Source organism: Rana temporaria, chromosome 1 (genome assembly GCF_905171775.1).
Source record: "Rana temporaria chromosome 1, aRanTem1.1, whole genome shotgun sequence".
Taxonomy (NCBI): domain Eukaryota; kingdom Metazoa; phylum Chordata; class Amphibia; order Anura; family Ranidae; genus Rana; species Rana temporaria.
The window spans coordinates 448,498,277-448,524,535 of NC_053489.1; the positions used below are offsets into that span (position 1 = coordinate 448,498,277).

At 44.1% G+C, this 26,259-nt stretch overlaps 1 protein-coding gene across 1 annotated transcript in view; it reads right to left on the minus strand.

Annotated features, from left to right (window-relative positions):
- Positions 1-13,216, minus strand: part of LOC120916357 (excitatory amino acid transporter 1-like) — an 86,521-nt gene extending 73,305 nt beyond the window's left edge. Inside the window, exon 1 of the mRNA XM_040327277.1 lies at positions 12,985-13,216. The gene's annotated coding sequence lies outside the window, so the exon portion shown is untranslated. The remainder of the gene's footprint in view (positions 1-12,984) is intronic.
- Positions 13,217-26,259: the final 13,043 nt, after the last annotated feature.

Sequence of the window (26,259 nt, forward strand, 5' to 3'; positions counted from 1 at the left end):
CACAATTGGGGTTGGGAGGACCAGAGACCAATTGGCCATGGAAGTGTCACTCAAAGGTTTAGCAAGCTGCACATTCAGAGGGGAGTATAAGTCTGTTATAGAGTAACTATTGCCAACTATCAATGCATCTAAGAAGGACGGTTGGAACCTGATAGATTTTTTGGGGCACACTTTACCAATGAAATCAACATATTGCATAACCGACAAAAATTGCCCTAGTGGCAGAGAATATTCCAAGGACAGTTGAGTCAGGGATTTAGGGGAGCCTGATGATTCATGGAACAGAGAGCATACTTTTGTTAAGCCCTTATCTTTCCATTTAGAGTAGGGTTCATAGCGAAGACTGGGTGTAAACATAGGGTTGCCCTGGATCGGCAGATGGGTGGAAACATGGGGGGATAGACCCAGCTTTTTCCTCACTTCCCTCCAGGCCACCACCGTGTCTCTGAACAATACGTTTTGTTTAATAGAATTGGGGAGGCTTTGGAGGGAACTATGGAGGAGTGCCGCCATATCCACCGGAAAAATCATGGCTGACTCCAAGTCATAGTTGGAGTAGCGAGAGGAGGATCGTATCCAATCTATTCCAATTCTCAACAGGCAAGCTAAATTGTATAATCTCAAATTTGGAAGGCCTGCTCCGCCCTCGCCCCTCGGGAGATATAGCTTGGTCAATGCAATTCTCGGCCTGCCCCCTCTCCAAATGAATTTGGAAATGGCTGTGTTTATGGTTTGAACATCCTTATGCTTCAGAAGCAAAGGCAATGTCTGCAGAGGGTAGAGCAGGCGAGCAAAGCTTACCATTTTGAACAATGCGCATCTCCCAAAAAGCGAAAGCGGGAGACCCGCCCAAAGCTCCAGCTCACCAACTACTTTTTCTATCAGGGGCGGATAGTTTAAACAATAAAGAGAGGATGGTTCCCTACCTATCTTCAGCCCCAAATACGTGATATAGCTGTGAGCGATCCAAAGGGAGGAATTTTGAGAGAGACTTTGGGGAGGGGTGTATGACCCCAGAGGGAGGATTTCGCTTTTAGAGAAGTTTATTTTAAGCCCCGAACATTTACGAAAGGAATCGAAGATATTCTGGATGGCCGGGACATCGGTTCGCGGGGGAAGTGAAGAAGATAAGTATATCATCAGCGAAGAGAGCCACTCTCATGTCCTCGTGTCCGAAGGTCACGCCATGGAGAAGGGGGGTAGTATTTAGAAGACGTGAGAGAGGCTCTATGGCAAGATTAAAAAGTAGAGGGGAAAGGGGGCATCCCTGCCTTGTACCCTTGTGGAGCCTGAAGGGGGGTGACTGGATCCCAGCTGCTGTTACTGTGGCAGAGGGTGTTGAGTACATGTTGTGAATGAATGTATTGAAAGGGCCCACTAGACCAAAGCTGTGCATCACCAGGGATAACCAGCGGAAGCTAACGTTATCGAACGCCTTTTCGGCGTCCAATGTGATAATAGCTACTTCTTGTGAGGGATGAACTTGTGCAAAATCGAGTGCCACCATTACTTTACGAATATTGGCAGAAGCAGAGCGTCCTTTGGTAAAACCCGACTGTGCTTTATGTATAATGAAGGGCATTATATCGCCTAGCCTTGATGCTTCTATTTTAGAGAGTATCTTGGAGTCTACGTTAAGTAGGGAGATGGGGCGGAAAGAGCCGGGGTCCAGGGGGTCCTTACCCTTCTTAGCTATGAGTTTAATATTTGCCAGATGACCTGTTGGGAGGTAAGGTCCTCCACTCCAGATGTGGTTGTATACAGACAGTAGCATTGGGGCCATTTCCGCTTTCAGTAGCTTATAAAATTCGGAAGAATACCCATCTGGACCCGGGGCCTTATCCGCAGAAAGTCCACCTATGGTGATAGCGATTTCCTCCAAGGAAATAGGGGCGTTCAGACGGGCCAGCATGTCAGGGTCGACTCGTGGAAGAATAACACCATCTAACCATTCCTGAGCTAAACTTTCGTCTACGGGTTCCAAGCTATATAAACGGGTGTAAAACTCCTCCAACGTTTTATTAACGTCTTTTGGTTCTATGGACATCAAGCCGTCCGGATTACGGAGCGCAGCTATGTGTGTCGGGGTATACGAGCCTTTAGTTAGCCTTGCGAGCAACTTTCCGGCTTTATTGCCAAATTTATGGTAGTGGAGCTGAGAAGCAGAAAGCTTCATCAACTCCACCTTCTCTGCCCATGTGTCAAAACTGTCCTTAGCTACCTTCCAGGCAGTAAGGTTCTCCTCCGTGCGGTTTGAGTTTAGGCGCGATTGGGCCAGTCTTACTTTGGTGCTAGCATCCTGGAATTTTTTTCGCGCGTCCTTGGTGTATGCTGAAGTAAATGATATAATTTTACCCCTTAAATAGGATTTGCCTGCCTCCCAAAATAGGTTCGGGTCACTCACATGTTGACTATTGGTATGTGCATATTCAGTCCAAGCTTCAGTAAGCATCTTTTTGAAACTATCCGTCCGAGTCAGGTAGGAAGGGAACCTCCAAAGCCTAATCCCTGGGCCAGTTTGGGGGATGTGTAGAGAGATTGAAATAGGAGAGTGATCGGAGATCACTAAGTCGTGGATATCAGTGAGGTGAATCCTAGGGAGAAGAGAAGGAGTGCAGAGGAAATAATCCAGCCTCGCAAAAGAGCCGTGCACTGGTGAGAAGAAGGTATATTCTTTGTCTAGAGGGTGATGCAGTCTCCACACATCTACCAGGTTAAGAGCCTGGACCATGTGAGAAAAATGCGTCGGGCGCACTTCGCGGGTCGTGGATGTGGTAGGGTGTGTGCCAGATCTATCCTCTCTATCACAGAAGGTGGAATTGAAATCACCCCCTATGAGGTGTAGAACGTCGCCATCCGCCACTAGAAGGGGCGTCAGTTTAGTGAAATAAGCTTGGTCGGGGGAGTTGGGAGCATAGATATTGGATATCTTGAAGATCCCCGAAGGGAGCTTGACTTGCACAGTAATCCGTCTACCCTCCTCATCTCCATCGACCAAGAGCACCTCACAAGTCAAATTTTTGTGGAGTAGAATGAGTGTGCCTGCCTTTCGGCCAGCAGAGGCCGAACCTAGAACCCTCCCCACCCACGACTTTTGCATACGGAAGAAATCATTTTCCCCCAGATGAGATTCCTGAAGTAAAGCGATGTCGGCTCCAAGGCGTTTCAAGTGCCTTAGAACCTTCATGCGCTTAGCAGGCGACCGCAGCCCCTTCACATTCCAGGATATTATCTTGACTTGGGCCATTGTGTGTAGTACGTGAGATTACCTGGAAGCAGGTGCAAATGCACGTAGTGGAATTGATGCTGACCTTGTGTATCACGAGGGTAAGTGGTGAGTCCTGCCCTTAGAATATTCTGTAGATGGAACCATCCTCTTTTTAAGGAAAGGGGTGAAGTTAAGGGGAGAAAGAAAAACATAAGAAACAAGTTAGAAACTAAAATAACATCCATAAAACGAGACTTCTCTTTTTTCCACATGCACTCCCACCACCGGTCGTGCCGCCAGCCCACGAACATGGGGCATATATGAATCCGACAGTGTCCCCTCAAGTATATAACCAAAACATAAAAGCGCCAATGCATTAACATGTACATAGCCTCCCCGGCCGCAGCCAGGGGGGAGCCCAGTAGCTAAGGGAGTATGGCGGTACCCCCTTGAAAGGACAATGTCGGAGCATAGAGGCATTTAAACAGGAAAACAATGAACATATTATAGCAGTTGACGGCCGCACCGCGGCTTAGACTATTAAAGATAAACTAGGGCATGTTGAGAGCAGTTCAGCACCTAGGGTGCTGTGACTAGACTAAAGGGAAGAAACAACCCAAGTACTGCTGACAGTTTGACGTAGCAGCTATAGGGCCAGCGCCTATGAGTCTGTGCAATAAAGGCTCCGCAGGGCCGCAGGAGAGCCAAAAGAGGCATGCCAACCCCCCCAAAATAAAAGGAAAAAGAAAAAACTATCCTCTATGCCTTCATTCATCCGGAATCTTGTTGACCCGAAAGAGATGTATGCTTGAGTCGCTTAGGTGGGTCTTTCCTGGGGCTTCTCTGGTCTCTGGGGCCTTGTTTAACCTTGTCTGCGTACGTGCCCGACGACGGACGATCAGCCACAAGCGATTGTAGGTATGCGCGGGCCTTGTCCGGTGACTGTAGCGAAAGCTGGTCTCCATTCGGGGCTTGCAAGCGTAGAAGTAAGCTTGCCAAAGTAAAGCGGATTCCTTTCTTGAAAAGTTCCGCGCAGATGGGTTGGAACTCCTTGCGTTTCCGAGAAACTTCTATGGAATAATCCGCAAATATCAGCAACTTGTGGCCATCAAGCTCCGCCGAGCGTGCCTTGCGAAACCCTTGCAGAACATCCATACGATCGGCATAATTTAGGTAGCGCGCAATTACAGGTCTAGGCCTAGTGCGATCTTCCGTCATGGCTCCAACGCGGTGCGCTCTTTCTACTACGCACCTGCGGCCTAGGCCCAGTGACTCGGGGAGGGCGGTGGAACATATGTCTAGCAAAGAGCCCGATTTATAGGATTCAGGAAGGCCAATAATCCTCAGATTATTCCTTCTGGAGCGGTTCTCCAGGTCCTCCATGCGGTCATGTAGGTGTTGTTGGTCCTGTATGAACCGCTCCATGGCCCCATTGATGCTGTATTGGTCGTCTTCCATCGAAGATATCCGCTGTTCTGCATTGGATAGTCGCGTTAAATGTTCTCCCAATTCTTTGCGGAGCTGTTGCATGCCCGTTGCCACAGCTTTTTCAACAGCCGCTGTGATGGAGGGCGAAAGCAAGGCCGCAACCGCCTTAGCGATCCTTTCATGGGTATTGTCCTGAGCGGCGTAGCCCGAGTGGCTGGCAGCCACAGTGTCCATGTCCTCATGTGGCGTGCTGCCCTGGATAGGGCAATCGGGCTCAGGATGGGGCTGAGTGCTCTGAGGAGGGAGATTGCCTCGTGTTGCGGCCGCCATATTGGCTGCGGCCGATGCGTCTGCCGGGACCTCCGGAACAGCGGAATTCCTGGCCGTCCGCGGCTGTGTAAGGTACCGCTCCATGCTCCATTGTTGGGGCGATGAGTGGGCGCTGTCAAAGACTCGAATCTGAGGCAGCGTCGGGGCTTTATAAGCTGAATTGCTTGCGGGCTGATCGGAGCCTCCGGTGTTCGCGTCCTCTACATGTGGCGCCGGAACCGGAAGTTAGAGCGACAATTTTGAAAAAAAATTCAATATTTTTTACTTGTTGCTATAATAAATAGCCCAATTTTTTTTAAAAACATATTTTTTTCTCAGTCTAGGCCGATACGTATTCTTCTACATATTTTGGTAAAACAAAAAAAATAAAAATCGCAATAAGCGACTGGTTTGCGCAAAAGTTATAGCGCCTACAAAATAGGGAACAGAATTTTTTTTTTTACTAGTAATGGCGGCGATCTGCGATTTTTATTGGGACTGCGACATTATGGCGGACACATCGGACACTTTTGACACATTTTTGGCACCATTCACATTTATACTGCGATCAGTGCTATAAATATGCACTAATTACTGTATAAATGTGACTGGCAGGGAAGGGGTTAACACTAGGGGGCGAGGAAGGGGTTAAATGTGTACCCTGCATAGTGTTTCTAACTGTGGGGGAAGGGGACTGACTGGGGGAGGTGACCGATCTGTGTTCCTATGTACAAGGGACACAGCATTGGTTCCCTCTCTCCCTGACAGGACATGGATCTGTGTGTTTACACACACAGATCCACGTCCTTGTCTGCGTAACCGCCGATTGCGGGCGCCTGGCGGACATCGCGGCCGCCAGGCACGCGCATCGGCATCTCAGTGATGCGGCGGGCACTCGTTCGCCCCCCAGTGGCTGGAGGTCAGATATAGACAGCCTCCCAGCAATTGGGATCCACACTGCGGCCGTACAAAGTCGTACGGCCGGCAGCAAGTGGTTAAGTAAATCTGTTTTTGTTTTGTTATTAGGTTGAGTAGATTTTCCCAATCCAAACTGACTTTGTTTGTTGAAGAGGTATCTGGCGCTCCAGGAGGCAATGCCCTTAGTGTGTAATAATGTACATTTGATTAGTCAGTCTTTAGGTAAAAACAAAGTTGAACCACGGTAAGGGGGTGATTTAAAAGGAGGCAGCCAGCCTCAGAGTGTGTCCAGCAATTCTGCAAAACATATAAAAAGAACAAGGGGGGGGGGGGGCGCCTAAGTGTAGTATTAAAACAGTAACATTTATTGCACAGGATTAAAAACACTTACAAGATATAAGTGGGAGTCAAATGTGACACATCACACCAGAACCTTTCCCAGCTACCTGGATCGTGCGAGGAGCCTGTGGGACGCAGTAGAACTGCCAGGACTACATACCCAAGATGAGCATGACTCCAACTTATATCTTGTGAGTGTTTTTAATCTTGTGAAATTGTAGCACTACCCCCTGGAGGAGCTGCTAGTTAGTTTTGGGTGGCATGTTACCTCTATTTCCTCGCCGTCTAGGGTATCAGATGAGAGTTGAGAAAAAGTTCAATGTCCACACTTTAGACTTATTTTTATTTGCTGAACTTGGTAAAAGAATAAAATAAGTAGTTGAAGAGGTGAAAGGGTAACTCTACTAGCGTAGACCCAGTCTGACTACCGGGCCTACTTAGTAAATCACAACCCCAGACCAACGTGGTCCTGGAGCCAGGAACACATGAACACGCACCCCCGACCAGGAGGGCCACTCACGGGGGGTGGTGGGACGACAGACCAGCGATCGACGACCCCGGTCCAATGGCGTCTGTCCCTTAAATACTCCTCCCCAGCATGCACAGCGGGACGATTAACCCCCACTGATTGGCTGCCGAAGGGGAGCACCCAAAACACCTTGGCCTGGGGTGGTAACGGCACCTAAGAAAACAATAGTGGTCACTCACAGTACAGCCATGGCTGGCCTGAAACAGAGGCCCAAAATTTGGAAAAATCATACAGTCCGAGTCAACTAACTCTGAGACTCCCCTCTAAATTTAAAGCAGCGCCGACTAAAAAGTAGCAGACCGCTACACAATAAATGTTACTGTTTTAATACTACACACACACACTACCTGCTAATTTAAGCTGGAACCCACATTATAATGTTTTATTGTGCAGCATTGACTCCTTCCCATATCAGTCGGGTCATAGCTCTTGTAAAACTATTACAGATGGCTCACATGCTGTTATAAAATCACCAATCCAAGAATTATCTTGTCCTTATTCTCTGCATTTTATTTGTAGATCTCTATCCTTCTCACTAATCCCTGTCTAATCTGTCACAGAGCTTTCTATGTTGACTCTTATTCCATCCAAGACATCCAATTTCTTTGTCTCGATTTAAGGGTTATTTATAAGAAAAAAAGCTGCAGTACTACAGAAGGCAAGATAGTATATTTGTTTAGAAATATGACTAAAAATGTCAAGAAAATTAGGTTTAGAAAACCATGCAAAATGTTGAACAAAACATGTGCTGGATATAAGGGTTTTCAAATTTAACTTATTTAAATTGTAAACAAAAAAAAGAGAGAATTATGAAGCTACATGTATGGATACTTCCCCATGCAATTAACCAAAGCTTCTACACTAAAATTGCTTTTATTCTCTTAGTTATTGACTAATTTTCAGTTGCATGACAATTGCTTAAGAGTATTAGTAAAGATAAAGATGTTGTGGCTCATCATAAAAAATATCAAGATACAAAAAATAGAAAAAAAACAAACAATGAGTTCAGCTGTAATTTTGTGTCCAAACTAAATTCAAAGGTAATTCCATATTTCACCAAAAGGTGACAGGTATATTTCTACCAAAGGGGTTATTCGCTAATGGTTATACAGTGCATCCGGAAAATATTCACAGCGCTTCACTTTTTCCACATTTTGTTATGTTACAGCCTTATTCCAAAATTAAATTCCAAAATCCAAAATTAAATTGATTACATTTATTATTTTCCTCAAAATTCTACAAACACAATGACAACGTAAAAAAAGTTTGTTTGAAATCTTTGCCTATTTATTAAAAAAAAAAAAACGAAGAGATCCCACGTACATGAGTATTCACAGCCCTTGCCATGACACACAGGCGCATTCTGTTTCCACTGATCATCCTGGAGATGTTTCTGCAACTTGATTGGAGTCCACCTGTGGTAAATTCAGTTGATTGGACGTAATTTGGAAAGGCACACACCTGTCTATACAAGGTCAGTTAACAGTGCATGTCAGAGCACGAACCAAGCCATGAAGTCCAAGGAATTGTCTGTAGACCTCCGAGATACAATCCTATCGAGGCACAGATCTGGGGAAGGACACAGAAAAATGTCTGCAGCATTGAAAGTCCCAATGAGAACAGTGGCCTCCATCATCCATAAATGAAAGAAGTGTGGGACCACCAGGACTTTTCCTAGAGCGGGCTGCCTGGCTAAACTGAGCGATTGGTGGAGAAGGGCCTTAGTTAGGGAGGTGACCAAGAACCCGATGGTCACTCTGACAAAGCTCCAGCGTTTCTCTGTGGAGAGAGGAGAACCTTCCAGAAGAACAACCATCGATGCAGCACTCCACCAATCAGGCCTGTATGGTAGGTGGCCAGACGAAAGCCACTCCTCAGTAAAAGGCAACATGACAGCCCACCTGGAATTTGCCAAATGGCACCGGAAGGACTATCAGACCATGAGAAACAAAATTCTCTAGTTTGATGAAACAAAGATTGAACTCTTTGGCCTGAATGGGAAGCGTTGTGTCTGGAGGAAACCAGGCAGTGTTCATCACCTAGCTAATACCATCCTACAGTGAAGCATAGTGGTGGCAGCATCATGCTGTTGGGGATGTTTTCCAGCAGCAGGAACTGGGAGACTAGTCAGGATCGAGGAAAAGATAAATGCAGCAATGTACAGAGACATCCTTGATGAAAACCTGCTCCAGAGCACTCTGGACCTCAGACTGGGATAAAGGCTCATCTTCCAACAGGACAGTTATCCTAAACACACAGCTAAGATAACAAAGGAGAGGCTACGGGGACAACTCTGTCACTGTCCTCGAGTGGCCCAGTCAGAGCGCAGACTTGAACCCGATTGAACATCTCTAAAGAGATCTGAAAAAAGCTGTGCACCGACGCTCCCCATCCAAACTGATTGAGCTTGAGAGGTCCTGCAAAGAAGCTTGGAGAAACTGCCCAAAAATAGGTGTGCCAAGCTTGTAGCATCATACACAAAAAGACATGAGGCTGTAGTTGGTGCTTCAACAAAGATTTTTTTTCTGTTTTTTATTTTTAATAAATTTGCAAAGATTTCAGACAAACTTCTTTGCGGGCGGTATTAACCCTTTTTCGTCTGCTAGCGTGGGTTAATACCGCACCGCTAGTGGCCCGAATCCCTTGGCAATTCCGACGGTATAGCGCCGCTATTTTTAGCAGCGCTATACCGCCACCGCACCTCCCGCCCCAGTGTGAAAGGGGCCTTATGGATGTGAATAATTTGTAACACTGCACTAGCAGGAGATTGTTCTGTGAATGAAGGCACACTTAAATGTTTTCATAGATTGACAATATTTCTGTGTGCCTTCATTCACTGAACAATGTCCCTCCGATGTAGTGTTAAATGGTTAAAAAAATAAAAAAATAAAATAAATTGAGATAGAAAAAAAAACATAAAAGAAAACGCTAAATTTTTAAAAACTTTAATTTTTAACTAATTCATTAAATAAGGCATGTTTTTAGTGACATGACTACTTTTGAAATAAATACCACATGAATTGTTTTAAGGCAAAAAGTCATGCAATATTTACCTCCAAGTGAATTGACCCCACAATGCTGAATGAACAGAGGCCTTAAAAGGAGTTGTAAAGGAATTTTTTTGTTTTTTTGTTGCTGAAATGACTGTTTACAGGGTATAGAGACATAATAGTTAACTGATTCCTTTTAAAAATGACTAAAAATAGATAAAAAATCAATCATATAATGTACCTGCAGTTTCTAGTTTCGTTTTTGCATGTTGTTTCCTGCTTCTGTGATGTACAGAGCCAATACAGGGCAGTGATGGTTTGGAAAACGAAACTGATTGGTGCTGAGAGGTTTTAGACACACAGTAATCACACCTCCTTGATTAGTGACCACAGAGAGAACGCTCCCAGTACTGTGGTTATCAGGAAACAGACAACCAGGAAGTGTGGAGATCAGAGTAGAATTACAGCAACTTAAGAGCAAAAACGAACAATGAGGACATGAAAACAGCACTGCATTAAGGTAAAGGAAGCTATTAAGATAAAAAAAAAATCCTTTACAAACCCTACTAGGCGGATACAAAACATAAAATATGAAAACAGCAAAATCTCCAATGCTAGATTTTGGCATCTGGGCTCACTTTGGTGTTCACCTATTAAGCAATAATTTACCAGTCTTCAGGGGGATATGCAGTCCTCCTTACCATTCATTAGGTAATCCCCGATGGGATCTTAATGGGCGAGATGTTGATTTGAACAATGATTCTACATAGAAAATCCACTGAGCTTACTTATGCTACGCCGCATTTGCAGCACAGCAAATCAAGATTTTAGCTTCAATTTGCATAAGCTCACATTTGCCCTCAGCAGTCACTGCGAAAAATAATTAAATACTGTAAAAAGACTTTTGCAAATTTATTGTGTTTAGTGCATGTGTCTTCACCTTTAACCACTTCAGCCCCAGAAGAATTTACCCCCTTCCTTACCAGAGCACTTTTTGTGATTTGGCACTGCGTCGCTTTAACTGACAATTGCGCGGTCGTGCAACGTTGCTCCCAAACAAAATGTATGTACTTTTTCCCCCCACAATTAGAGCTTTCTTTTGGTGGTATTTGATCACCTCTGCGTTTTTTCTTTGCGCTATAAACAAAAATAGAGCGACAATCGTGTGTACGAGGCATGAGAGTTGAGACAAACGCTGAACCTTATTGGCTGCTGCAGTATATTAATGTGGCCATAGATGCGAATGCTGAAAGATCTGCTTGTTCTTTTCTGAATCACATATTATGGGGACGAACTACAACTAATTAACTTCATGTCTTGGCCAATGTACAGATATGGCATATGCATGGTTTGTTCTTTATACCAACTGGGCAACACAGAGGTGTAATTTTGGGTCTTTTATATCTGGCTGGAGTTCAGCTTTAAAGCGGGGGTTCACCCAAAAAAAATGTTTTTAACATTACATTCAGCCGAGTTGTCAGAATGACAATCGGCTGTTTTTTTTTATTTTATTGCCGTACATACCGTATTTTCACCGCCGCTTCCGGGTATATAATCTGCGGGACTGGGCGTTCCTAATTGATTGACATCCTTCCGACCGGCGCATACAGCGCGTCACAAGTTGCCTAAAAGAAGCCGAACGTCGGTGCGCATGCGCCGTATAGAGCCGACTAGCAGTCCGGCTTCTTTCGGCAACTCGTGACGCGCTGTATGCGCCGGTCGCAAGGATGTCAATCAATTAGGAATGTCCAGTCCCGCAGAATACATACCTGGAAACGGCGGTGAAAATACGGTATGTACGGCAATAAAATAAAAAAAAAACAGCCAATTGTCAGTCTGACAACTCGGCTGAATGTAATGCTAAAAAATTGTTTTTTGGGTGAACCCCCCGCTTTAAGTACCTGCATCTGTATCTGCCAATGAAAAATAATTTAACCAGCTCCATAGAAATGAAGTTAGATTAACTATCCATTGTTTTGTAATATCTTTTTGTTTAATTATAGTGATTATAAAAAGGAAATGTATTTACATAAAAAACAAAAAAGCAAACAAACAAGCATGTCATACTTACCTGCTCTGTGCAGCGGTTTTGCACAGAGCAGCCCGATCCTCCTCTTCTCGGCCACTCATGCACGCTCACTCCATAAGGCGGCGTACACACGGTCGAACATGTCCGCTGAAACTGGTCCGCGGACCAGTTTCCGCAGACATGTCCGACCGTGTGTACGGCCTAGCGGACAGGTTTCCAGCGGACAAAAGTTTCTTAGCAAGCTAAGAAACTTGTCCGCTGGAAACATGTCCGTCGGACATGTCCAATGGTTAGTACACCTAATTGGACATGTCCGCTGGTTATGACGTGTAACCAGCGCCCTGAAATCTTGCGCATGCGTCAAACTGATTTGACGCATGCGTGGAAGCATTGCACTTCCGTGTTTGAGAACGTTGGTGTCTTCTACGTCACCGCGTTCTCTGTCCGCGGGGATTTTGGTCTGATGGTGTGTACACACATCAGACCAAAAGCTCCCAGGTGACATGTCCGATGAAAACGGTCCGCGGACCATTTTCATCGGACATGTCTCCTCGTGTGTACGGGGCCTAAGACACAGAGAGCGCGGCTCAGCTCTGCCCCTATGACCAATGGCTTCTGTATCTGAGCCAATCAGGAGGGAGAGACCCGGGAGAGCCTCTGGTCTCATGCACATCGCTAGATCGCAATTGGGCTTAGGTAAGTATTAAGGGGGGCTGTACACTAAAGCATAGATAGATAAATAGAATGCATGAAGGTAAAAAACCTTCAGCCTTTACAACCACTTTAATATACTATATATACTCAGTAGATCTTAGACACATAGTGAGTGCAATTAACAAATGATACTTTCATACTCCTATAATGTGACAACAGTGTGATTTGTAACTATAAAGACATACAAATAGTGTAGATATAACATCAGGTTAGTTATACGTGTCTAAATATTTGTGTCGTGGGGGAAAATCACATGATCATAAATAAAAAAAAATATATCAGTGTTCTTTTTTTTTTTTTAATGAGTTATACAGATGTTATAGTAAGGCAATCTGCAGAATGTATTATCTTTACAGCTATTGCCTTGAATATTAGTTACAGACATGACAATATGTGAAGGTACTCTGATAGGTGTCCATAGTCCTGCATGCTAAGGTAGCATTAAACTCTAAGTGCTTTTTGCCTAATACATTGACCACAATAAAATAAACATTCCCCAACTATCTGTGAAAATTCTTACCCCAGCACTTGCAGTGCACAGCTTTCAGTGCTGCTGGCTCCTGCTCTCTCAACGCTGCTTCCCTGAATCTCTGGGCCTTACAGGAAAGAGTCAATAGTGGACAGTGAAGTGTCTCTAGAGCGGCCAGTCTGCTAGCTTGGAGAAGGGAGGGAGAGGAGGGGGAAAGAAGAGCAGAGGAGTGCGTGAATAAGCTGCTGATAATATCTAAGAAAAACAAAGGGGTTCAAAATTACTTTAAATTAGTTGTAAAGCCTCAAGTTTTCCCACCTTTTTACATTCTATGCACCAAGGTGGAAAACCTTCTGTGCTGCAGCGCCCCCCCCCCCCCAAATAAATCAAGCAATATAACTTTATAATAAAGTGCAGTGTGCAAATATTTTTCATATAATGTCCTTATATAAATCACACGAAAGAGAAAATATCGTGCCAGTCCATTGTATAAGGCCCTTTTCACACTACAAAATAAATCAGTTTTAATAATCCGTTTTAAAATCGGTCAGATAATGTTAAAAAACGGAAGTTATACGTCCTTTATGAAATATCATTAAAGTCTATGGGATTTTTTTATGTTCCGTAAAGATCCGTAATAGTCCGTTATAACATACGGACGTTAGTTATAACGGAATATGTGACGGGTCTTGCACTATTTTTTGTCAATTTTTTGTCCGTTGCAAGTAACGGATATATTAACGTCCGTTATATTTTAACATTGAAGTCTATGGCACATGGACGTTAGTAAATGTCTCCGTAAATGTCCGTTATGTTAACGGACGTTAATTTTACTCAGCATGGATATTCAGGGGAACCCCGCTGTCAATTTAAAACAAAAATGACGTGCGGTTCCCGGTAAATATCCATAACCAGACCCTTCAGGTCTGGTATGGATATTCAGGGGAACCCCGCCGTCAATTTAAAACAAAAATGACGTGCGGTTCCCCCTAAATATCCATAACCAGACCCATTATCCGAGCACGTTGACCTGGCCGGCCGCAGAAAAGAGGGGGGGACAGAGTGCGGCCCCCCCTCTCTCCTGAACCGCACCAGGCCACATGCCCTCAACATGGGGAGGATGTCCCCATGTTGATGGGGACAAGGGTCTCATCCCCACAACCCTTGCCCGGTGGTTGTGGGGGTCTGCGGGCGGGAGGTTTATCAGAATCTGGAAGACCCCTTTAACAAAGGGGACCCCCAGATCCTGACCCCCCCTGTGTGAAATGGTAATGGGGTACACTGTACCTCTACCATTTCACGAAGGAAGTAAAAAGTATTGTAAAAAAAACACACTGACACAAAAGAATAAAGTCCTTTATTAAAAAAAAAAAAAAAACCTCCAGCGCTGAAAAATCCACTCGTTCCCGGCTTCCTGCGTTGTCCTGATCCAGCGACGGGTGCGGGTGATCTCCCGCGATGAGAAGATCCAGCGTCGAGTGATCTCCGCTCCGGCGATGTGAAGATCCATCCATCCGGCGCAGCAGCATCCCGGACCTCCTCTCACCGCTGGCACAGCCCAGCGAATGAGCGGCTGAAGCTGTGACATTTCTTATATAGAGGAGGCAGAGCCACCCGTCACGTGACCCTGCCCCTCTGACGTACCTCTGCTACATCACTGGGGAAGACCAAGAAGAGGAAAGACCTTTCCTCTTCTTGGTCTTCCCCAGTGATGTAGCAGAGGTACGTCAGAGGGGGCAGGGTCACGTGACGGGTGGCTCTGCCTCCTCTATATAAGAAATGTCACAGCTTCAGCCGCTCATTCGCTGGGCTGTGCCCAGCGGTGAGAGGAGGTCCGGGATGCTGCTGCGCCGGATGGATGGATCTTCACATCGCCGGAGCGGAGATCACCCGACGCTGGATCTTCTCATCGCGGGAGATCACCCGCACCCGTCGCTGGATCAGGACAACGCAGGAAGCCGGGAACGAGTGGATTTTTCAGCGCTGGAGTTTTTTTTTTTTTTTTTAATAAAGGACTTTATTCTTTTGTGTCAGTGTGTTTTTTTTACAATACTTTTTACTTCCTTCGTGAAATGGTAGAGGTACAGTGTACCCCATTACCATTTCACACAGGGGGGGGTCAGGATCTGGGGGTCCCTTTGTTAAAGGGGTCTTCCAGATTCTGATAAACCTCCCGCCCGCATACCCCCACAACCACCGGGCAAGGGTTGTGGGGATGAGACCCTTGTCCCCATCAACATGGGGACATCCTCCCCATGTTGAGGGCATGTGGCCTGGTGCGGTTCAGGAGAGAGGGGGGGCCGCACTCTGTCCCCCCCTCTTTTCTGCGGCCGGCCAGGTCAACGTGCTCGGATAATGGGTCTGGTTATGGATATTTAGGGGGAACCGCACGTCATTTTTGTTTTAAATTGACGGCGGGGTTCCCCTGAATATCCATACCAGACCTGAAGGGTCTGGTTATGGATATTTACCGGGAACCGCACGTCATTTTTGTTTTAAATTGACGGCGGGGTTCCCCTGAATATCCATACCAGACCTGAAGGGTCTGGTTATGGATATTTACCGGGAACCGCACGTCATTTTTGTTTTAAATTGACGGCGGGGTTCCCCTGAATATCCATACGACTTCTGGAGCTGGACTTCAAGAAAGGGTGAAATGTTTTTTATTAACGGACGTTAGAAAGGAATGATATAACGGATGTATACGGATATATACGGATAAACATTATCCGTTTTCAATAAAGGAAGAATGGTAAAATATTTATCCGTATGTATCCGTTTTTAAATCCGTTAATAAACGTCCGTTAATAGGTGTAATACGGATATTATAAAACGGACATACAATCCATAGTGTGAAAGAAGCCTAATTTGTAAATGAATCGATCGCTCCTCAGTCATCCACCAATATGTGATTTGATCATAATCCTTGTGCTCCCTCCACCAGTTGTGCCCTCACTTTATAGGCCTTTTAAAAGTGCCTTTGGAAAAGATTAATCCTCTGGAACGCTCCTTATAATATTCCTTCTCCTTATAAGCTGCCCGTGAACTCCAGTCACACTGATCACTAAGTATTGAGCCTCCTTGCTGCTGCCCAGGATCTCCAATCACATTGACCACATGCAAGGATTATGATCAAAACACATATTGGTGGATGACTGAGAGATCGATTCATTTACAAATTATACATTCAACTTGCACAATATTTTCACTATTGTTCGATTTATACAAGGACATTATATGAAAAACATTTGCACACAGCACTTTATTATAAAATTATATTGCTTGATTTATTTAAAGACACTTTGTAAAATCTGCATATTGCACTTTATTTAGTATTGTTTACTTTGATGCACTTTATATCCCTCAAGGGATATTCTTAGGTTTTATTTATTTAGCGATGCGATTAATAAGATTTATTTTTGTTCATTTCACATGTTTAGGAAGTGTGGTTAGTGCTGGCAGCTCCACTAGATTAATATAGCGGCTCACAAGGTTTTATATGTTTTTTTTGTTTAAACCAACACTGATCAAAGTTTTTTTCATTTTGTTATTTTGTTTTGTCTTTGGGTTGTATAAAAAAAAAAAAACTTTTTGCAAGATGGATATCACCAAAAATTAAGTCTTGTTTGTTCTGCTGTACTTTTTGTACCGATCCCATATGATAAACAGAATACACTTCAGAAATCGCAAGCATTCCCTGAGATAGCATTGAGATTATTTAAATAGTTACTTGTACAGCTCTGCATACATTTTCAATAACCATTGATAAGAAAGCAAATCATAGCATTCAGTCAAAAAAGCCAAATAAAAATGTATGGATGCAACATTACACCACTTTCCACTCTTTTGTAGCAATTCTTTATGGTTCACAGCGAATAACATATCTCTTTCATAAATGGTATTGGGATCCACACACTTGAGGCAGAATTGTGCAATACAGATTGGTATTCTTTCAAAAGGTCTGTTCATTTTCCAACAGAGTAAATGTGTTAGGCATTTGTCACAAGCACTAATTAAGCTGCATTAGCAGCTTAATTGGCACTCGTCAGAGTTGGAATTAATGTAGGTCAGTGAAAAATGATTAAACAAAACAAAACAGCAGTAGTACAGGGTTGTATGTGAACAAAGAGGAGGTGGGATGTAAACAGCTATATATATATATATATATATATATATATATATATATATATATATATATATATATATATATATATATATATATATATATATATATATGTGCTGTCAAACGATTAAAATTTTTAATCACGATTAATCGCATTAATGTCATAGTTAACTCACGATTAATCCATCTAATTTATGACGAATTTCCCCACAAATATCGCACAATTCTGCAAGTGATTATAATTTATGATCGCTGTTTTCTAGCTGATCTAAAACCATTTTTGACATAAAGGGACACTTTTGGACCATCTACAGTTTTTCAGGCAGAAAGAATAGTTTTTATTTTATAAAAGTACATGTAGGACACTGGATTAAAAAACCAGATGCACAATTAAAAGATATATTAAAAGACGGCAAAATTCTTACCTACCAGGAATTAAGTAAAAAAAAAGAATTGTTTGAGCTGAACTGGTGGCGATATATGCAGCTGACGCATTTGGTAGATTCCTTCCCCTCCCCCCCCGAGGTCAGATAGAAATCTGCTCCCTTTGGAGCGTTTGTGTTTGGCACCAAAAGGAAGAGGCGGGATCTCCTCAATTTACAAAATTTTGATGGGATTGAAAGATCCCGGTTTCCCTCCTTATATTAATAAATGGGAAGAGGAATTGGAAACGGGTAAAACCGAGTTAGAGGTCAGGAAAATATTAAAAAAGACGCATACTAGTTCAACTAACTGTGCATTAATCGAAATGAACTTCAAATGTTTAGCACGGTGGTATATAACCCCGGTCATAGCACACCGTTTTCGAGATGATACCTCCAAATATTGTTGGAGGGGCTGTCTCGAAGTGGGTACTATGTCACATATATGGTGGACCTGTCCAAAAATTAAAACATACTGGAATAACGTATTATTAGTAATTGAGGAGATAACCGGAATTAAAATACCTCCTGATCCATGGGTCTGTCTGTTCCACGGGACAGAAATGTCAACCAAACAGTACATGAGAACTTTACTTCCCCACGTACTAGATGCAGCAAAGAGTCTGATCCCCAAACAATGGAAGGACCCTATGAGTCCAACAGAGAGGAGCTGGTTTTGCAGAATCAATGATATATATTATGCTGAACAGCTCAGGTTCATGGGAGAGGAAGGAGAAGGAGGATTTAAATTAAAATGGCAGGATTGGGTTAATTTTAAACTTTCACCGAGGTATATAGATAGGATGATATAGTGTAAGAAGTATAACGGGCAAAGAGAGATACAATACGAGACAGAATTTCGGAGATAGGGGAGGGCGGGAGGGTGGGGTTAAGGGATGAGGGTGGGATGAGGGTCTGTTCGGCTAGGGGAAATTAATGTATTCATTCACATATTTAAGTATTTTTATTCTCTTTTGTATATTTATTGACATATATTTAAATGCACTTTTGCAATAACAAAATAACCAAAAAAAAAAAAAAAGTTTCCCACCATGATGTGAACTAAGGAGACTGCGAATGAACGCAAATTGATTAAGTCTCCTGATAGTTCTCTGAGGCGGAACACAAAAAAAAAAAAAAAAAAAAAAAAAAAAACATAACAGCAGTAGTACAGGGTTGTATGTGAACAAAGAGGAGGTGGGATGTAAACAGCCATATATATATATATATATATATATATATATATATATATATATATATATATATATATATATATATATATATATATATTAGTGCTGTCAAACGATTAAAATTTTTAATCACGATTAATCGCATTAATGTCATAGTTAACTCACGATTAATCCATCTAATTTATGACGAATTTCCCCACAAATATCGCACAATTCTGCAAGTGATTATAATTTATGATCGCTGTTTTCTAGCTGATCTAAAACCATTTTTGACATAAAGGGACACTTTTGGACCATCTACAGTTTTTCAGGCAGAAAGAATAGTTTTTATTTTATAAAAGTACATGTAGGACACTGGGCAGACCACTAGGGACAAGGGGGGTGTGTATTTTTTACATACAGTACTGTAATCTATAAGATTACAGTATACTGTGTGTATTGTGTTTGTTTACTTTTTTGAATTTGGCGCCGTTCTCCGCTCCCGTGCGTCGTAACGTCGCAGGGAACGGAGATCGGCGGCACACAGGCACTGTGAATCGAGCGAGGAGGACCCGCCGAGCGAGGAGGACCCGCCAAGCGAGGAGGACCCGCTCGATCACACAGCGGGGTGGCATCGCTGGATCCAGGGACAAGGTGAGTAACTTGCCTGTGAATCCAGCGAGAAGGTAAGCCGCGCCGCGCCGCTGCACACTCTGCACGTCCACCCCGAGGGCTCCTGCGTTAATCGCGCGATAAAAATATTGACGGCGTTAACATGGGTTTGCGTTAACGCCGTTAATATCGCGTTTAACGCACAGCCCTAATAAATATATATATATTATATATATATATATACAGTATATATATATTGTAAGATTGGGGTTATTAGACTCCAGCGATAGATGCGTTTTCCAGTGAGTACGCCAGTCCAGAACTGAGTTTTTAAGGGCCTGGTAGCCCACTTTTATTTAAAAAACACGAAAGTTCACAAATACAATAGTAGCCCTCGCAGGGGGGTTCCACTATTCCTGTATCTTGACAAATTCAACAGTTTAGCCTCCTGGCTTTCACACACTTGCCATCCGGCTGTTTCAGGCCTTTAGCCTAGGCCTGTTTCTCAGAACACACATAGCTAGATTCAGGTACAATGGACTAAAGTTACGGCGGCGTATCTTAGCGTGTTTAGGCTACGCCGCCGTAAGTTAGCTAGGCAAGTAATGATTCTCAATGTACTTGCCTGCTAATATACGGCGGCGTAGCCTAAAGCGGGCGGGCGTAAGGGTGCCGAATTCAAATGTGTGTTAGGGGGGCGTGTTTAATGGTAATGAGGCTTGACCTTACGTTTTTGACGTTTCTTTGTTACTGCGCATGCGCCGGGCGCCTACATTTCCCAGTGTGCATTGTGGCTAAGTACGCCGCACGGGCCTATTGATTTCGACGTGGACGTAAACTACGTAAATCCCGATTCTGGGATGATTTATGCAAACTACGTAAAAATTTCGAATTTCGCGGCGGGAACGGCGGCCATACTTGACATTACTATTCCAACTAGGGCCCAGCTCTAACTTTACACGGCCTATCTCTTACGTAAACGGCGTAAAAGTACTGCGGCGGCCGGGCGTACGTTCGTGAATCGCCGCATCTCCTCATTTACATATTCTACGCCGACCGCAATGGAAGCGCCACCTAGCGGCCATCCGAAATATTGCAATCTAAGATAGGACGGCGCAAGCCGTCCTATCTTAGATATGTTTAAGCGTATCTCTGTTTGAGCATACGCTTAAACATAGGTCGGCGTAGATTCTGAGTTAGGTCGACTTATCTACTGATAGGTAGATTCAGTAAGAGTTAGGCCGACTTAACAGTTTCCTAACGTTAAGATCAAACCTAGCTTACTTCCATTAAGGACATCTGCCTCCTGCAGGCATCCACACAGCCCCTGACTCCACTCAGAGGGATTTGGGAGTCCACCTGATTTCCCGGGACAGACTTCCTGTCTGTAGGGTGGGGCCCTGAGCTATAGTCAGGTCAGAACTAAATAGCTGAACACACAGCTGTCTAATCAGCGTGTCTTTCTCTCCAACATATGGCGTAACCCAGCAATCTTTCCCATAGCACAGGGTCCCGCCCTTACTATATATATATACAGCCCTCAAAATTTCCACTCGCCTACTAGCATTTGGCGAGTGGATTTAAGCTGGGGGCGAGTGATGACAGGGCTGCATGACCAATCTTCCTCCAATCTGTGCCTACACTTAGAGTCCCGATGAGATTGGCGGCCGAAGAGGAAAGGTGCATGCTCGGAAAAAGTAGTCTGTTGAGCCGCGCAACAGGCAGAGCAGTACACAGGTGCTCTCCTTACAATTCTCATTAAGCCATGGGACCTAATAGTATGACCTCTCTGAGCCTGCCCCCCTCCCCCGGCCAATGTAGCTGGAGAGCAGAAAGTAATGAGTGAGATGGAGGATTGCAAAAATTAGCACTGCTGTGCAGCTCTCACTGAAAGTTGCCCTGACATGAGAGCGGCAGCCTTCTAGTTTGTGCAGTTTTCTTCTCCTTGTGCTCTATGTAAGTGTTCAACAGTTTAGCCTGAGCACTGTAAACAGACTGGTCTCAATGTGTGCTGTGCGCTGTCAGTGTGCGCTGTGCTATGACACGGCTGTGCAGTTGTGTGGATCTCAGCGCTGGATTGTACTCCCTCCCGCTGTGCTGCAGCTCCTCTCCTCTCTGCCAGCCTGAATAAAAGGGTGAAGTGGGGGCTTCTAATGATGAGATGAATGGGAGAGAGAGAGAGGATGGATGGGAGTTGCAGAGGAGACAGCAAGAGAATGGGGAAGAGACCCAGTTCTAGTGCCCTGTCCCTCTGGTCTGCCCCAGTGCCCTGTCCCTCTGGTCTGCTCCCAGTGCCCTGTCCCATTTTGTTAAAGTTGTTGTTGGTAATATTGAATTTTGTAACTTGATTCTGCATAAAACATTGTCATTCCATGAGATAATCTACGAGGGCGTGTTTACGGGTGCAATTAGGCGCAGGGCAGTGTATGAATTAGGTGGGGCAACTGGTGGCGAGTAACTCTTGAGGCCTGGCTAGTAGCTCAGGACTTGAAATTTTGAGCCCTGTATATATATATATATATATATACACACACACACACATATATATATATATATATATATATATATATATATATATATATATATATATATATAATTAAACTTAGGGTGGTAAGTGTTTTTAATGTCAGACAGGAACTATATAAAGTAGGGGTGTCAAACTCACAATTCATCACAGGCCGCCAAAGGGCCATTTGTATCTGTAAGACTAGATATGTCCAGAGCACACCCCCCCCCCCCCCGTGCTGCTTCTGGGAATAACCTGGGGGGGAGCTGAGAAGCAGAAGGTGCAGGGTCTGGAGGGCTAGAGGAGCACTGGAGTCAGCTGCTGGAGTCCGCTGAAAGCGGAGACCAGGGGATGCTAAGGCAAGAGGTGCTGCGGCCTCACAGAGAGGGTCTGTAGGAGGAGTTTTGTCATCCTCTTTGCTGCTGACTACTGAGACTGGGGGAGATGAGCCTCTCATGGCTGTGCAGAGAAGCACAGGATCTGGCAGGGGAGTTCTGTCCTCCCCTTTCTTGGTGACTGCGGAGACAAGGTGAGGGCAGAGACAAGGGGGTTCTACATCTGCAGGAGAGGTGTGAAAACCACATGAAATGGCCTGGCGTGCCAAATTCAGTTCACGAGCATTGTGTTTGACACATGTGAGTTAAAGGCTTTGCAGCCCACTTTTATTGCAACCCAAAGTTTAGTTCAAATTGGCTGCCCATGCAGGGGTTCTTTTCCAGAAACCATACACAAAAAAAATGCTAGCCCATCTGGCTACACTTCCGCACCACTGCTGCTATTAGCACTGGCCTCCCAGACAACAGGTTATTCAGGCTCATTTAATCTTTTTGTCACAGAACCTCACTGCACTGGCCCACTCCTGGCCTCTAAAAAGGGGTCTCAAGCCACCTCAAGCTTGCTTACTCCTCCAGAGACTTCCGGATTCCCTCCATCCTCCTGGACCTGCTAGCTACCTTAGCTTCCTCAGTCTCCCAGACCCTCTCCTGGTTTACCAGACTTTTGTAGTTGTCTTGGGTTTCCCAGTCCTTGGGCAAGGAATCCCCCCTCACAAAGGATGCAGTGTCTAGCAAGACCACCCATCCCTCCTGGACAGGGCTCTGCCTGCAAATGGCAACAACTTCTTCAAGCTATTCTCAGACTTGGTTTATAAAGCCCCTGTACACCTGTGTACTCACACAGGGTGCAGACATACAGCAAATCCCAGACACAGGATTAAAGGTTCCTTCCTGCCCAAGACACTTTGAAACCTTCAGGTTTCAAGCCCCGATCCAAAACTACCAAACCCAGAGAAAACCTAAAACATGTGAGAAACTTCACATTAAACCTTAATGCAGATTCTGTCTCATCTGTACCTTAATTTCCTTACCTCACATTGTGGCAGGGCCACAAAGCTTCCTTTGGCTAAGTAGGAGATTGTGACATCATCAGCCCACCTCTCTGGCCAAGCAGAGGAAGTTCTGTATTCATTTATAGAATACAAAGATTTCTATGAATGGCTGAACAGCACCGCTGTCTTCTCTCACACCCGGAACACAGTGCTGTATACTGTACGTAGCCTCAGCACATCCAGCAGCAGCACGTTAGTGAGGGGAATAGTTTGTTTGAGTCAACTTGGCCAAATGATCTTTAAACTGAAGCTAAAGCTGGAATCATCACATAGTAAGAGCCTATAGCGATAACTTGCACAATGCATATGCTTGACTTTTTTATGTTTTATATGCTTGACTTGCCACATAGTTTTGATACTGAATGAGAATCAACAAGTAAAGTTTAGGTAGGCCAGTACTCAAGATGTCCTCACACAAAATCAGATAGATTTGTAAACGTTCGGAACAGGGGTTAATTTATACTGGAGGAGTGTTCAGTCTGAACTATGAGTGGTATTTATTCCAGTGGCCTGCTTTACATATCTTGATTAATATCCATGTACAGGCAGGTCTTAGCATCAATGGCAGGCCTGTGCTTTGTAGCAAAGGATAAGGGGCAGCTTTTCCTCCAACAGCTGGTATGTTATTTTTCTTTCTTCATTCGCTTATAAAGTTACAGAACATAGAACTCCTAAAAGGTTTGTATAAAATCTATATCACCAAATTCTGTGGCTGTAAAAATTGAACTACACTTCAGAAGTAGCTTCTGAATGGGAAATTAGATCATTAAATAGCTGTATATCCACAAGCTCCAGCCAAACACAGCTAATGTTCACGTGTTTCCATGTTTTGGTACTATTATTCATTATATTATTTTAGGTACCTATATAGCACCATCAATTTGCACAGCACTTTACAAAATTAATGTACATTCACAATCTAAGCTTACAGTTTAAAGTCTCTCTCACATTCAAATATACACATACTAGGATCAATTTATATAGGAGACAATTAACCTACCAGCATGTCTTTGGTGGGGGGAAACCGGAGTCCCTTCAGCGGTATGACAGGTCCCTTTTAGCCTCCTCTTTAAGCTGCTTGCAGTTGCATGCAGTGGCGGCCCATCCATTGGGGCGCCCGGGCACCACCCCCTCTCTCCAGGCCACCCGTATATGTATAATGAATAGATTTTTTCATAGAATGAATCTATCCATGGCCACCTCCTATTCATGTGTCTGGCCCCTTTCGGGGCGCATGAATTACAGCGGCAGAGGATTTTTTTGAAGCACCCAATTAGAGCCAGAGGCTCCAATAGGCTTCAAAAGGGTGGGTTTGGGTCACAGAGCATGCCACCTGAGCCCACCCAGGTGTGTTACAACAGTGAATGAAACACTGATCCTCAATTTGGCCAATCAGAAGAGGATGTGAGACCTGTTTTCCGATTGGCCGAAAAAAGAGAAGACTCACGATTTGGCCGCCGAGGAGGGAGGAAATGGAAGCTGTCGCTGTGGAGAGAAGGAGAACAGGAAGCTGCTGCCGAGCAGAGGGAAGCTGCCAATGCTACTGACCGACCCAGGGGGGTTTTGTGCTTTTTGCCACCCCACCCTAAAAATGTTTTCCACCAGCTGCCACTGGTGGCATGGTTGCCTTCTCCACTAAAAGGGTAGATTTTTTTCTATTCCCAGAGTTGGGTTTTAATGTTCTGATGCTTAAGACAGCCATCCAACTAGCATTTTTTAGAAGGAGGTCAGCATTGGCAGCTTTATTATCACTACAGGTTTTTACAATTTTTTTTATAAAAACCATCAAACATAAAATAAATAAAACCAGGACATGACCAGTAATGCCATAATATTATACATACACTAGTACTTCAACAGTCCAGCTATATATATATATATATATATATATATATATATATATATACACACACATACACTATATATATATATATATATATATATATATATATATATATATATATATATATATATATATATATATATATATATATATATATATATAGAGAGAGAGAGAGAGAGAGATAGAGAGAGAGAGAGAGAGAGAGAGAGAGAGAGAGAGAGAATCCACATTTGTCAGCAAGACTTTGCATATATACTTTTACATCCCTCTCACTAATGTTACCATACACTCCATACAGAAATCCTGAGCATATTCAGTGTCACTATTACTGCCAGCTATGTCTTCCATATACTTCTAAAGCTAGATCATAAACAGATGTCTGTCTTTGCCAGCAGTAGATTGCAAAAATATCCCCAGTACCAGCTGTCTACTACAAAGAAATACCTCCTGCACAAATATAACGTTCCAGACGTTTGCGCAGCACTGTGTTACAGTGCCATCTAACAGTGAGAGGCAAGAGCCTACAGGTGATGTCCCTTTCATAAAAATCATCCTGCTACCATAGTGGCATAGAGACTCTCATTGCTAGTATCATGTTGCATGGACAGATTCCACACCTTACTCAACCCCAGCGCCTCATTTAGAGCCCCCTCCTAATATCAGCTACTCATTCAAGAAGCAGATTCTAATGAGATTCTCAAATAATCTAGATCACTAACTGAATACAAACTCTATTTCTGAAAGACATTGGCCTTTAGAGGTCTGACACGAAGGCTACTTTCACACTGGAGCGCCGCAGGCATTAGTGGTAAAGCGACGCTATTTTTAGCAGCGCTTTACCGTAGTTTTTGCAGCACTTTAACCCCCGCTAGCGGTCGATTAAGGGGTTAAAACCACCCGCAAAACACCACTGCAGCTGCGCTTTGCCGGCGGTTTGGAGGTGCTGCCCAATGATTTCAATGGGCAGGGGCGCTTTAGGAGTGGTGTATTTACCATTTCTACATCGCCTCAAAGATGCGGCTGGCAGGACTTTTTTTACCGTCCTGCCAGTGCATCGCTCCAGTGTGAAAGCCCTCAGGCTTTCACACTGGAGTGAAAGGAGTGGCTCTTTCAGGGCGCTTTGCAGGCGCTATTTTTAGCGTTATAGCACCTGCAAAGCGCCTCAGTGGGAAAGTAGCCTAAAGCCGGTGATGGATGGATCGAAATTTGGCCAGTTCTGCAGGGCCCGGCTGAATTTCAATTCTAGACTGCTTGATCGATTAGG